This window comes from Acomys russatus, chromosome 3 (assembly GCF_903995435.1).
Source record: "Acomys russatus chromosome 3, mAcoRus1.1, whole genome shotgun sequence".
NCBI classification, from domain to species: Eukaryota; Metazoa; Chordata; class Mammalia; order Rodentia; family Muridae; genus Acomys; species Acomys russatus.
In genome coordinates, this window is record NC_067139.1 from 13,535,971 (window position 1) to 13,550,917 (window position 14,947).

The 14,947-nt window shown below is 44.8% G+C and overlaps 1 long non-coding RNA gene across 1 annotated transcript in view; it reads right to left on the reverse strand.

Moving 5' to 3' along the window:
* Window positions 1–2,309, reverse strand: part of LOC127209779 (uncharacterized) — a 182,594-nt gene extending 180,285 nt beyond the window's left edge. The window contains exon 1 of the long non-coding RNA XR_007833247.1: window positions 2,115–2,309. This is a non-coding gene — a long non-coding RNA (uncharacterized LOC127209779). The remainder of the gene's footprint in view (window positions 1–2,114) is intronic.
* Window positions 2,310–14,947: the final 12,638 nt, after the last annotated feature.

Consider the following 14,947-nt stretch of genomic DNA (forward strand, 5'->3'; position numbering starts at 1 on the left):
TTCTGGAAGTCACTATCATTGCAACTGACAGACATTCTACATGGGGATGAAGAACCACTCTTTCAAGGATGAAGCAGGCCTCTTAGCAGCAGGCTAGCTCATAGTAATGCTTGCAAGTTACCATGCAGTGGATTGGATAACAGAACTGGACAGAATATGTTCTTAGTGAAATGCACATTCATGCATGTGCACACTCCTGCCCAAATTAATTGTGATTACTTTAGTGAATAGTTCTGTTGGCCATGGTTTGTAAGCCAGTTAAGAAAGTTTGAGTCATTCAAACATCACTAATTCATTGAAGAAGCTAACAGTAATATTGTTTATTAATGCTTAGCCCCCTGTTACTTTTTTTTCATACATATATACTCTTGGGGTTCTTTTGTGATTTGTAGTGTTAGCAATTGTATCCAGGGTCTCATGCATGCTAAGAAAGAACTCTACAACTGAAGAACACCCCTAGACCTACCTATATGTTTCTCACCACAGTGCTATCGGACAGGTGTTAGGGGGCCTGCCTAACTTACAAATGACAAAACTGAGTCCCAAGCAAATCATGCAACAGAGGCAAGATGTCACAGAGAGTATTGTCTGGGATGGGACTCATTCCAAAGCCCGAGTCTAAACCCTGGAGGCCAACACCAGGTGGCCATTACACCAAAATCCAAAATAGTAACTTCAGATGGGTAATATTCTTAAGAGTAACTCTGTCTGGGGGCTAGAGAGATGGCTCAGAGGTTAAGAGCACTAACTGCTCTTCCAGAGGTCCTGAGTTCGATTCCCAGCAACCACATGGTGGCTTACAACCATCTACAATATGATCTGATCCCCTTTTCTGGCATGTAGGTGTACAAGAGAAAAGAGCACTCATATACATTAAATAGGTAAATATAAAATTTTTTAAAAAAAGAGTAACTCTGTCTGCTCTGTGTCCAGAAAAATACTGGAGCAGATAAGCACAGAGAGCACGGCCGCCGCTGTCTGGCACATTTTGCTGAAGGTGAATTCTGCAGTGCTGAAACGCAGCGATGAGCACAGGGCTCCAATGCAGCCCTCTCCTGTTTATCAGCAAGAAAATAAACTTCACAACCAAAGACACACCTAAGTTACAAGCAACAGCCCACAGAGTAGAGCATCTTCGAGATGAAGAACTGCAGGGGTTTGTTTACATCTTCAATTTTATAGATGATAAAGAAGATGAAGAAGAAGAAGAAGAAGAAGAAGAAGAAGAAGAAGAAGAAGAAGAAGAAGAAGAAGAAGAAGAAGCACCAGAGGGTTCTGAAGCCTAGTTTTACAGAAATCCCCAAATCATTCTATTTCACTCATAATGGGATAAAGTCATTTCCAATTATTATCATTTTATTTTGTTTACCAAACTCTGAGTTTCCAGAGCAAACTGCTTCAACAAGAACAGGAAATATCGTACAAAAGTAACCCCTTATGTCACCATCAAGATGATGAGAATTTTTAGTTGCATTCCCAGAGATCAACAGAAATTAATGGTAAGGTATTCAAAAGGAAATATAAAATCTTGGTAATCTGCCATGAAGGTTAAAGAAACCCTGGTGCCCTTTGGTTTTTGCATGACGAAACTTGCTATTCTAAGAGAACTCACTGCATTTTATGTTGTCACTCTGCCATTAGAAATTTATTTATTTGGGGTCACTGGTGGATTTTGTTTACCAAAATGAACTGTCAAAATGCAAATAATAATAACAATAATAATGATGATAATGATGCAAGCCTTTTAAGTTCTGTTAAAATAGAATATCCACTGTGGTATTTAAGGAGAAAATCAGGCACAACTAAAATAAGGCATGGACTGTTGAAGATACTGGACCCATTACTGACATAAAATAATAATAAATCTATATAAATCAACATTCATTATATGTGCAGATATTGACAGACACATGGTAAAAATCAATAAACTTTCATCAGACACTCTCAAATCATCATTCCACCTGACAAACTATCTACAAAACACAGTCCCCGAGAAGGGAACAAGAAGTCGTAAATCACTTGGTCAGGCAACAACTCAAAACAAGGAGACAGTTCTCCAGTGACATTAGTATGAGGCCCGAAATGAAGTGCTGGTGAGTGTCTAAGCAACATACCTTCCATAAGTGGAGAGTCCCGAGTTATCACACTTATAATAATCCACATAAAGAGAACCTTGTCAAAAATTCCAACAATTTAACTGAAGAAACTCCAATGGAAGAAGTTGATGGTATTTTGTCCAGGGCTAACTGGCTGAGGTCCTGGCATCTCCAAGCCACTGGCTGGTAAAAGTATATATCCAATAAGAACAATTCGAAGGATTGATCAGTAGGAAGTACTCCGGCTAAGCATGACACGACACTTGGAGCCACTGGTAATGACACCTATACAATGAGAATTTATAAAGGTTAGTTTTCTGTCGTCTTAACTCATTTCAGTCTTTGACACGAAAATTCAAAGCTCCACAGCCCTGGCACCTTTTAGAATGGTAACTCTCAGAAGTCACCGCATTGTGAGGGTGCTTCCTGGAGTCAGCAGCGGCAGGATGGCTTCGATGGCGTTCCCCTTGTCTTGTTGAGAGTGGCTCCAAGAGCTTGAGGGGCACCTCCAGGAATTGTGCTCACGGAAGAGAGTGGAGAAGGTGATAAATTACCTTGGTATTTGGACCCATCCCACAAAACATACCTGAAGATGATGGGGCTGGTTTTGTGTCGTAGAATCAAGACAGAGTCATATTTTAAGACATCCGACAGATAAAACGAACTTTGGCCTTTGGAAAAACCCCAACTTAGATCTCTAAGTTATCTTTTTTTTAGGTACGCAAGTGACTGGTAGGGATAAACAACTTTTGGAACGAAGTAGAAAAGCAGCAAAAGAAATTTCATATAAAGTGAAGATGTTGACTTAGTGAGCAAGAACCAACCCAAAAGCTTTCGGAAGTTAAGGGACTTGGGAAACAAAGTTAGGAAGCCGCCCTTCACCACTAACCAGAGGGACCGCGCAGCCTGCGCTGATTCCCCGCAGAGCAGAGACGCAGAATAGGGCCGCCGCTCTTTTGGGCGGGGTGTGGCCGATAGAAACAAAAGGTTAAAACACAAAAGGCGGGGCGGAGGGCTAGGTTAGGGTAGTTCTGCCTGTTCAAAGTCCCCTTTCTATTCAAACTCAATGAAATAGGCCAGGGGATGGGGGGTGGGGGCGGTCGCCACCACCGAAGAGAGGATGGATCCTGAAGATAGCAATAGGTCATTCTGGGTGGGTCATGAAACTGAACCAAACCAGGAAGGTGAAAGGAGAAGGCTCCCAATTAATGGTCTAGGCCCCTTCTGCTTCATCTGCGCAACTCTTGACAGTCTGGAACCTGTGGCTTCCTCCATCGGACCCCAGCCCAAGAAAACTTGCCGGACTTCTATCAATTTGCTGGAACCCCGCCTCACCATCCAAACCCCTTCTACATTCTATTGTTGTAAGCTTCGCGTCTCCAGAGCGCTCCGCAAACGGTGAAGTTTGAAAACAGGCGAGGAAATGACCCCCACCTCTGCATCTCTTCCCTTTTTTTGTGACCAAAGTTAGGACTTGGGTGCGGATGAGCCTGATCTAGTTCCCATCCTTATCAGAGTGTTTTCCTCCAATCTACACACAACTGGGGAAAAGCGAAGCCGTGCCCCGTTTGGATGCCCTTCTCCCCAGCCCCTCACCACCCCTAAGGAAGCACATGAGATGAACCCACTTAAAATAAACAATAAAGCAATCTGTGCAAGAGCCGTAAAGAACAAAAGAAAGAGAGAACCGCGGGGGGGTGGGGAAGCAATATACCAAAAAGGAAAAGAAAAAAAGGAAGAAACAGTCAAACTTGCCTACTGGATCTACGACTTTGCCCTCGGAAGGATTGAGAGCAGGGCGACCTGAGGGGAGGAGGGTAAACAGGACAAGTCACTCACCTTCTCCCCCCCACTTGGTCTCACTTTGAAGGGACATTGTTTCCATTGTTGCAGCCTGCGAGGCAGGCGCTGGGGTACTTTTGCGCAGCCTGACAGCGGAGAAAGTCGCGTTGACAAAGTTGCGAGAAAGAGATACCCGGGCGTCCAGGGAGCGGGAGAAGGAGTTCATCAGAGTTCCCCCTTTTGTTCCAAGTCCCAGAGCAGACAAAGAGGCGGAGAGCCGCGGCAGGTTTCTCCCTCTCACCCCTTCCTCCTCTCTCCCTCCCCTCCCCTCCCTCCCCGCCCCCTCCCTCTCCCCGCATCTCCCGCCCGGCTCTGAGCTTTGGTACGCAGCTCTGGCTGCTCTGTCCCCAAGCACCAACAACTCAGTCCCGATCCTCTCTCCTTCCACCTCCCAGAAAACTTTGCCCTGGAGATGCGGGTTCTGGTCCCTTCTCATACACCCTTTGAACACCCAGCCTTCAGTCTGCGCTCCCGTGCCCAGGGGAAATCTCCAAACTCATTGTTTCCGGGAGATGCACCTCTTTGTTTGCACTTTCCCTGCCAATCAGGGAGAGCCATCCACTTTGGCAATGAGTTTCTGCCTTTTCTCAGCATCCCAGGAGCGGTAACGCGAAGGATCCAGTCAACCCTTAAGATAAGAGGTACACTCAGAGGTGGGGTTCACAGGAGTCTATCCATCCATGATCCTCCATTCCTGTTCACCCTCCTCCACCCAAGGGGCTGAAAGAATTCAAAAGAGCTCTAAGAAATGGAAAATTCTCACCTCTCTCCCAGACCAGTGCCCAGACATGACCCCAAAGAAAAACCCTCACTCAAATCTACATGGCACAGGCCAAGTAGGGTCCCACAGGGGTCTACACTCAGCCTTGTAGGCTACTTGTTGCTGCAGGCACTATGCCACTCATTCGGGGGTCTCCCCCCGATCCTGCACCACCCCCTCAAGCTCCAGCGAACTTCCTCTCATCTCCAGCTATATTAACAGGACTTTCAGGGTTAACATGGCTCCCTTCCAGGCCTAGTGCTCCTCCTGGTTACCTTCCCCTCACAGCTACAGGGTCCTCCTCACCCCCCAGGCATCTTCTACTCCCTGGAACTGGTGTGTTCTAGCCCTGAATCTCATCCCTCACCTTCCTGTCCTGGGCAAGCCAGCTAGCTGTCTTTGGCATCTGGGACATCTCTCAGCTTTTCAAGTCCTCTGCAAACTAGGTCCGTCCATCAGTTCCAAAACTGGGCCACCCCCCACCCATCTTTACAACCCCCCACCGCAGCATTCAATTCTCACCCTAGCATGGTTGACTCGCTAAGGAACTCAAAGCAGTGCCAATTTTCTTTCTAGATCTCACCAAGATCGAAGGAAAAAGCAGGACCATGGGAGAGAGTAGAGGTAGAAGGAGCCTTTTATAATAAATCAGTCTTCAGGGCAAAGGGGGGTAAAAATAAAAATAAAAATAAAACACCAAAACCAGACTGCAACCAAACATTCCAAAGTTAATATCCAACCTCCTGCTCGTGTCCCCACAATTGCGCACCTTTATTTACTCTTTCTTCCCCCCCAAGTTCAGACAAAGAGTATCCGTGGGCTGCTAAATTTGAGGGTGCAAAGGGGCTGTGAGATCTGTCTTCTTGGCTAGGATGAAGGCTATGGAGAGTGGGTAGGATGGGACCCTTGCTGGGTCTGGAATGTCATGGGTGTGGATCACTGCAACCACCCTTCCGGTGCTTACCAAGTCTCTTCCCTAGGCTAGAACAAAGACCCCATGAAGGAGCTTCCGTCCTGGCCTCTTGGGGTCCGTACTAGGTACCCGCTAGAGCTCACTTTGCTTCATCTCTGAAACTTTGTAACCAACTTCCCACAGAGTTTGTTCCCTGGCCAGAAGAAACCCGGGTAATCGCACCCAAGAATCAGACAGATGCCCTCTCCCAGGTCAGTCCTCCACCCTTGCTGGGTGCTGCACTCCACTGGCATGTTCGGGTTGCCCTCAGCGCAAAGGCAAGGAGAGCGCGCTTAGCCCCTTAGTTCTCTTTAAAGCAGTTTCTGAAGTTGGGGACCCTGCTGAGTCTGGAATGTGGGGTAAACGAAGTTAGGTAGAGGCAGCCAAAGGAAAAGGTGGCAAAGTGATACAAAGAACCACAGGGAAGGCCAAGGGCGGTGGCTCAGGCGGCTCCGAGAGGGGGACACGGCTCACTTGCGCGGCGGGGCACGTGCTCGCGCGGGTCCCGCCAAGATTTTGCGCTGGCGCTTGCGCCTGGGATCCCATCGGCACACGGCCACCAACTAGGGGTCTGCTGGGACCTTAGCCTACTGGTGACACCTGCACACATGCTGGAGTTAGAGCTTACCTCCGGTGTGTTCAAAAGCCTCCTTTTAGGATGGGAATCTTGAATGCATCACAATCACAAAGAGGAAACGCCCCCGCCCACTCCTGTCTGTCACATTCTCCTCTTTGTGTAATTATTCTGATCTCCAGAATTCTCTTTTTAGGAGAAATGTACTCTCCTCTTCCCTGCCCTCCTGCTCCCCCCCCCGCCCCCCCCCCCGGCCCCGGCTCCTAAAAGTCACAAAAGGCCAGTAGCGACGATTCCATCCAGCGGCTTCTGGAAAATACTCCAAATTGTAGGTCGAGTCAACCTTATGTAGTTTCTAACTCCTAAATAATATCCAGTTTCCCACTTACCCTTACAGTCAGTCTATAACACTGCCAAACCTCCCTGATGGCACAAACTCATAGTCCCAATCCCTTGGAAGTTGAGCATATAAAATGACTGAATTCAAGACCGTCCTGGGCTACAAATTGAGCCTCAGAATAGCCTGGGCTACATGGTGAGACCCTCTGTTTAAATTAAATAAATAAGTAATAAATAAATAAATAGAACCAAAAAAGATTACCAAGCCTTTGAAGATCCTTACTTCTTTCTCACAAAAGGAAGAATAAAGGACTTGCTACAAGCTCAGTTTCTCCTTGCTGTCAATATATGAAACACTCCTTGGAAATATCTCTTTCCCTGGCAGCTCATGAAGAATCTCAGAAGCCCTCCATCTCCTTAACTCCTGGGCCAGTTTGTGTCAGGGTGTTCACCACTGTATTTTAAAAGGAAACCACCCCACTCGATTAGGGTTACTATTGCTGCCATGAAACACCGTGACCGACCACTTGGGAAGGCAAGGGTGTATTTGGCTCACACTTCCACATCACTGTTTACCACTGAAGGAAGTCAGACAGGACCTTAAACAGGACAGGAACCTGGAGGCAGGAGCTGATGCAGAGGCCATGGAGGCTTGCTTCCCCTGGCTTGCTCAGTCTACTTTCTTATAGAAGCCAGGACCAGCAGCCCAGGGATGGCACCACCTATGATGAGCCCTCTCACATCAATCACTAATTTAAAAAACGCCCATGGCTGGATATAAATGAGGAATTTTCTGCATTGAGGTTCCTTCCTCTAAGATGACTTTATGCTTATGTCCTGAGTTGACATAAAGCTAACCAGGATATCATCTCTTTTTGTATACCATATTTCTGTATTTTTTTTTTTTTTAATGTAAGTGCAGGGCTAGAGAGAGGCCTGGTGGCACTCAGAGGAAGGATAGCAGGCTACCAAGAAGAGACTTGATACCCTATAAGCATATACAGGGGGAGGAGGTCCACCTCAGTCACAGTCATAGGGGAAGGGAGTAAGGGGAAAATGGGAGGGAGGGAGGAATGGGAGGATACAAGGGATGGGATAACAATTGAAATGTAATATGAATAAATCAATAAAATATATATATTTTTTAAAAAGAGCATTGAGTACTCTTCCAGAGGTCCTGAGTTCAATTCCCAGCAACCACATGGTGGCTCACAACCATCTATAATGTGATCTGATGCATAGTATATACATAATAAGTAAACATTTTAAAAAATAGATAATAAAAATAAAGCGTAAGTGCTAAGTGCTAGGAGATGGCTCAATAGGCAGAATATTTATCTAGCCCCAAGTTCCTTCACCAGCATCTCACAAAAAAAAAGAAAAAGGTACAGTGGTGCATAGAGCTAGCAAGAGGAGGATCAGAAAGTCAAGTTCAGATACAAATAATAATAATAATAATAATAATAATAATAATAATAATAATAACAACAACAACAACAACAACAACAACAACACAAGTGGAGCTCAAAGGTGGCCATAAGAGAAACCCAGAGGGATGACCCCTCTGTACTCATTATGTAGGAGCTTTGGGTCACAGCTTCTGCTTAATATTTTGTTTTGGTTGCTGTTGTTGAGATAGGGTCTTACTACATACCCCTGGCCTGCCTGAAGTTCCCTCTGCAGACTGGGCTGGCCTTGTAATCACAGAGATCCATTTGCCTCTGCTTCACAAATGCTGTAATTAAAGGAACATACCACCAGGCCAAGCTTGATTTAAGCTTCCGACAATGACACTTGACTATGTGTCTCTCCCTTTTTACTTCTGTGATCACAGCCTTCCTGGAATTCTAAGACCACTGTGGTTGGTACAGAGGGGCAAAGCACAGGTGCCAGGCAGTGAAGGCCCTCAGACTGGGCCTTCCACAGAAGATGTTAGACACACTTCTGCTCCCTCACCGCAGGGGTGGGACTGTGCTAAACTATTCCAGTCTCCCTAGAATCACCTATTTTCTTCCTTCCTTCCTTCCTTCCTTCCTTCCTTCCTTCCTTCCTTCTTTCCTTCCTTTCTCTCTCTCTCTCTTCTTTGTTTTTTTGAGACAGGGTTTCTCTGTATTGCCCTGGCTGTCCTAGAACTTGCTCTGTAGACCTCTGTAAACCAGGCTGGCCTCAAACTCATAGAGATCCACCTACCTCTACCTCTGCCTCAAGTGCTGGGATTAAAGGCATGTGCCACCACTGCCTGGCTGGAGTCACCAATCTTAAGCCTTAGTTACCAATAGCACTCATCTCTCAGGGAGCCAACCCTGTGTTAGCTGACTCCCATTTCCCTCCTGCTCTTGTCCTTCTTTCTCTCTTTCCTTCTTCTATATGCTGCTGGCTTCCTTGCTTTCTTCTTTCCTGGTCCTTCTGGAATCACAGCCCTAATAGACTGGTACCTGCTGCTAAGTGCTACCCTCACAGTCGGCTTGCTAGGGAACTGGACATATTTTACATGTAGCCTTCTGGAAGGAAGACTGCATTCTGTTTGGAGACAAAAGGAAGCTCATACTTTTCCTAGAAGAGAATTCACATCAGTAACAACAAATGTTTAGGGATTGTAGTTAATTAGCTATGTAGTAGTTTAAGATCAGTACTATTGTACTCACTGAGACTGAAGTAGGGATAAATAGAATCAAATGTTACCTACGAGAGTTGTACACACAGGTTCATAATGGTCATAGCGAGTTCTTTCCTCTAATGCCAACAGCCAACAAAGCAATAGGAAATACGAACTAGAAACACTTGTTTGGAAAAAAATGAATCCAAGGGGCTTGGGAGGTGGCTCAGTGGTTAAGAGCACTGGCTGCTCTTCCAGAGGACCCAAGTTCAATTCCCAGCACCCACATAGTGGTTCACAATCATCTGTAACTCCAGTTCCAGGGGATGCAACAGCCTCACACAGACATACACATAGGTAAAACACCAATGCACATTAAATAAATAAATGTGTCTTTTTCAAATAAAATTACCTCCTTCATAAAAAGAAGAGGAAGAAAAGAAAAATAAATTCAAAGCAACAAAAAAGCAGTGGAGGAGTAACAGAACAAATGCCTAGCATGCAAAGGGCTTGGGTTCAATCCATCACAATGAAGCATTACAAAGGAGGAGGAGCTTGGGTTCAATCACAATGACGCATTACAAAGGAGGAGAAGGAGAAGGAGGAGAAGAAGAAGGAAAAGGAAAATGAGGAGAACTAAGATGAGGAAGAGGAAAGGAGAAGGGGAGGAAGAGGAAGTTTTTGATGCAGACTCAGACTATGGTGAAAGGCTAATAGGCAGTTGCAACTGTACGGCCGGTTTCTAAACCTCCCAGCAAATGCCTCAAGGTGCAGGAGCAGCTGTTTCTAAACATCTTACGAGATAATACACAAGTCTCATTTTCATTCTAGCCGCCATAATGAGCAAATCATCAAATGACCACATAATCTTAAGACTCTAGTGCCATCTCTAGCTCTGGAATTTTCTCTAACCTAGACTGCATGCTTGCACTCTGCTTTCCTGATGTTCTCACTGGGCACAGGGCAGAAATGCTACGCACTTCCCTTGAGTCAAGTGAGGTCATGTGACGTGTGTGTGTGTGTGTGTGTGTGTGTGTGTGTGTGTGTGTGTGTGTGTGTGTTCGTGCTTCCAAGCATTCATGCCATGGTGCTCATGTGGATATGAGAGAACAACTTTGAGAAGTTCCACCATGTCTTGAGGCAGTCTCTCCAGATTCTGCCCAAGTTCATCTTGGCAAGGTTCACATAAATTTTTCATAGTATTTTCTAGCTGGACATCAATTTCTATGGCTTATATTTTGCTGGATGAATTCTTTCATTTTATGTGGGTGTGTTGGTTGGGAGAGAGCATGTGTGCACCATGGCATGCATACAGAGGTCAGAGGACAATCTGTAGGAGATGGTTCTCTGCTTTGACCATATGGGGTAATTACAGTTATGAAGTAACAATGAAAGTAATTTTACAATCGGGGGTCACCTCAATGTGAGGAACTGTATTAAAGGGCACATCATTAGGAAGGTTGAGAACCACTGTCCTAAAGCCACCATTGTGGGAAGGGTAGAGAGACTTTAAAGGAATGCCTTTACTCCCTCAACCCACTAGGGTTAAGCATCTCTCTTCCTTGCCACCTCAGATGAAATCTCAGTCTTTTCTGAAAGTAGAGGTTTTCATTTTTAAATAATAAATAAAATACCAATATCTGGTATTTCTATATTGATTCTGTATTTCACCACTTTATTAAAGTTATGTATCATTAGCTTTTCTTGTGGTTATAAATTCTTTGGGATTTTATGTATATAAGATCAGAACATCTGCAAAGAAACAAGCCTTCCTGTTCCTCCTCTCTCTCAAAGATTCAACTATTTATTTATTCATTTACTTACTTACTTACTTACTTACTTACCCTGGCTGGGACATCCTGCACTGTGTCGAATGGACGTGCTGACAGTGGCCACTGGTGTTTTGTTCTGTATCCTAGAGGAAAGTTAATGAGAGCCTGGCTTTGGGCTTGTCATATAGAACTCAAATGAATATTTCTCTTGTACCTTATCCATGTAGACATTTTATCACGAAAGGATCCTGAATATTATGAGGTTTTTTTTTTCTTTTGCAAAAAAATGGGGGGGCAGGATTAAGAGCTTGTTCTGTTCTTGCAGTGGACTTGGGTTCATGGGCAGCACGGACATTAGGTCATTAAGTCTGGAGTTATAGAAAGGACCATCCTTAAGGATGGTAGGACACAGCTCACAGCCATCTATAGTGCTTTTCCAGAAGCTCTGATGCCCTCTGTGCAGACATGGTACACATAAACTCACAGACTCATGCTCAAACATACAGGTAACAACTAGGCTTTGAAATTTTCTTGGAAGAACTTGCTGTCTTCTCACCCCAGAACCCTGGCTCTGCCCCTCCCTCCCTATCCCTGAGGTCAGGCCCCTTACCTACCTGATCGTCTGTTGTGATTTATAATTAGCTGTATGGTAGGATTGCCAACAATAAGGTCATCAAAATGGAAAGTGCTTAGCATGCCAACCTGACAAATAATAAAAACAGCTGACGCTTACGGACTGCGAATTATTTCCAGCAGATGTAAAATAAGCTAAAGTGGGGAAAGTAGGACATAGTAAAGTTTCACTTTGATTCTCGAGCACAAAGTCTGGAGTTCTAGAAAGGACCATCCTTAAGGATGATAGGAATGAGAGACAAAAGTTACCCAAGCTTGTTGAAGGAGCTGGACACAGCTCAGTAGCAGAATGCCTTGTGAGCTCTGAGCAGTGGCTAGGAGCGTGGCTTAATTGATAGGATACTTGCCTACCCATGCAGGAAGCTCTTGGTTCCATCTCCAGCCTTGCATATACTAGCACGCTGCCAAACATCTGTCATCCCAGCCTTTGGGAGACGGAAGCAGGGGGATCTGTAGTTCAAGGTCATCACTGGCTACACAGCATCAAAAGTATACTGAACTCTCAGGAGATCATAAGAACCTCTCAGGAAAAAAGAGGTGGATGGGGGAGAAGAAATAACATCAGGAATGATTCTCAATCAATAGCAGTTCATTCCTTCTATTAAAACACCGGGAACAGAAGACCACCAACAGTTCAAAAAGAAAAAGGACTCAAACGAACAACAGGATGGGAAAAATGCAGTGTTTCACCCAGGCAATTGTGGCGGCTGGGGAGCTGTCTCTGTGCTATGTATATCTTTTTTGTCTTATGAACAACTGCAGTTACCTCTGGGAGAGAACTAAGTCCTGAAAGTTGTCCTCTGATCTCCATGTTTACACCCTCCCCAACCAACACACAACACACACAGACACACACACACACAAGCATACACACACAGATAAGCATACTAAAAAGGTATAGAAATTGCTAGACTGTATTGGAAATCCTAACAGGAGAATCATTCAATGCATGTTCAGGAAAGAATGAATTATACGGTATGTTTTGTCTCTCTGTTTTGGGGGTGGTTTGTTGTTTTCTTTTTCAAGATGGAGTTTCTTGAAGGGCGGTGGTGGTACATGGCTTCAATCCAAGAACTCGGAAGACAGAGGTAGGCAGATCTCTGTGAGTTTGAGGCCAGTCTGGCCTAGAAAGTGAGTCCAGGACAGCCAAGGCTACACAGAGAAACCCTGGCTCAAAACAAAACAAAACACAACAACACCTCCCAAAGAAAAACCAGGGTTTTTCTGTGTAGTTTCTATTATTGATGGATTTATTTATTCTCTTTTAAATAAATAATTTATTTTAATTTTATGTACATTGGTGTTTTGCCTGTATGTGTCTGCATGAGAGAGACAGATCCCCCGGGACTGGAGTTACAGACAGTTGTAAACTGCCATGTGAGTGCTGGGAATTGAGTCTGGGTCCTCTGGAAGAACAGTCTATACTCTTAACCCCTGAACCACCTCTCCAGTCCTGTACTTAATTTATTCTGGAAACAGTGTCTCATATAGCTTAGGCTAGCCTCCACTCATGGCTGAATGGCCAAGGGTCCTCATGCCTCCACTTCTTAACACGGTTCTTTGTTTTGTTCTGTTTTGTTACTTTTTATTTTAGTACAGGGCAGTCCTTGAACTTATGGGCGCCAATGGTGCTAGATCTGGCTAGCCTTCTTGATTTCTTATTCAGGTAGGTGACCCCCTATACATACCCCCAAAATATACTGGGGCACAAAATATCAAGCTCAGGGGCTTCCACAATATAATTTGTTATTGTAAGTAAGTACACTGTGAGATTATATCATAAGAATCTTGTGTAAGGTAGACTTTTATAAGTTTATATTTTGATTTATTTGTCATGATCCTAAAATATACTTTTAAACCAGACAGCAAATCATAAAGTGAGGTAAGTGGCTGCAAACTCATTTTCTGAGGATATTGTACCTTACAGTTAGGGATAGAGTGGTATAATTGCTTTGTCATCAAATTCTCCTATGAGTGACAGCAACACTTTTCCATATTAAGGAAACTGAGATCCAGTAAGTCCTTTCCACTTCTCTAGGACCAAGGACAACACCCCTCACCACCACCACCCCTACCCTACCCCTCACCCCCATCCCCACCACCAACCCACAGCCTCTGTTAGCCATCCCTGATGCCTTAAGACTCCTAGCTTGCTTAGTGTTTGAACCAAGAGCCATTGCCATCCCTTTACCTTCTAATGCTTAGAAGGTCCCAGAACAGCCTGTCTCTTTCAAGCAGACTAAGGATTCTTTGTGTGAGTGTTTCCTCTTCTCCCCAGCACCTCTATAAACCCTGCCTTCACCTCCTACTTGCCACTGGCTCCTCACAGCCCCTGAGTCTGTGCCAGCGGAACCTGCACTTCTCACTAGTGTGTGTCCTCCCCTGGAGCATCTGAAGTCATAGGATGGGTGGGAGGGACCTTTATCAGTAAAAAGTGCATTCCACTTCTGATGGCAAACCCTGCTTTCCAGGCTCACCTGGTCATGTGGTGCAGCAGAGGAGAAAAAGCCCAGATCCTGTTGCAGGTTTGGTGGCGTAATTATGGAGCGCTAACTCCTGGCTTTCAGTTTCATAATATTCACCCTTCCTATCTACCAGATACAATCTTTAGCCCACAAGCAACACAAGGAGATAAAATGCCCTTACCTGTTTGCTTTCAATTTTGCAATATTTGAGTTTTCCAATTTGCCCCATGCCTTTTTCTTTTCCATGAACATACTTGAGACAATACAGCTTAAACAAGGCTAGGACTAATGAATATGTTGTTTTATAGAGAGAGATAATAGTGGGTATTTTCCTCCAGGCTAAAACGGAAACAAACAGGCTGGGCAGTGGTGGAACATGCCTTTAATCCCAGCACTTAGGGGAGGCAGGGGGAGGCTAATTTCTGTGAGTTCAAGGACAGCTGGTCTACAAAATGAGACCAGGACAACCAAGACTACACAGAGAAAACCCTGTGTCGAAAAACCAACCAACCAACCAAACAAACAAACAAACTAACAAAAAGAAAACCCAAAAAACCAACCAACAAACAAAAAACAAACGAGCAGACAAACCCAGGAAAACCTTAGTGGCTATCTATGTCATAGACGGGCCCAGGTGGTGACTTACATCTTTAACCAGAACTCAGCAGGCAAAGGCAGGAAGATGTCCATGAGTTGGAGGCCAATCTGATAAAAATAGTGATCAAGTTCCTAGTTAGACGGGGTTAAATGCATACTAGGTATGGGGGTTTGGGGATGGTGTTGAGCTCAAGGGTAGGGTAATTGTTTTAGTGAGACCCCAGTACTGCCAAATAAATACCCCAGAAGTAATAGACATCTATATTCCTGTCACTCAGAAGACAAATGAGGATTTCAGGGCTAGCTTTGGCTATACAACAG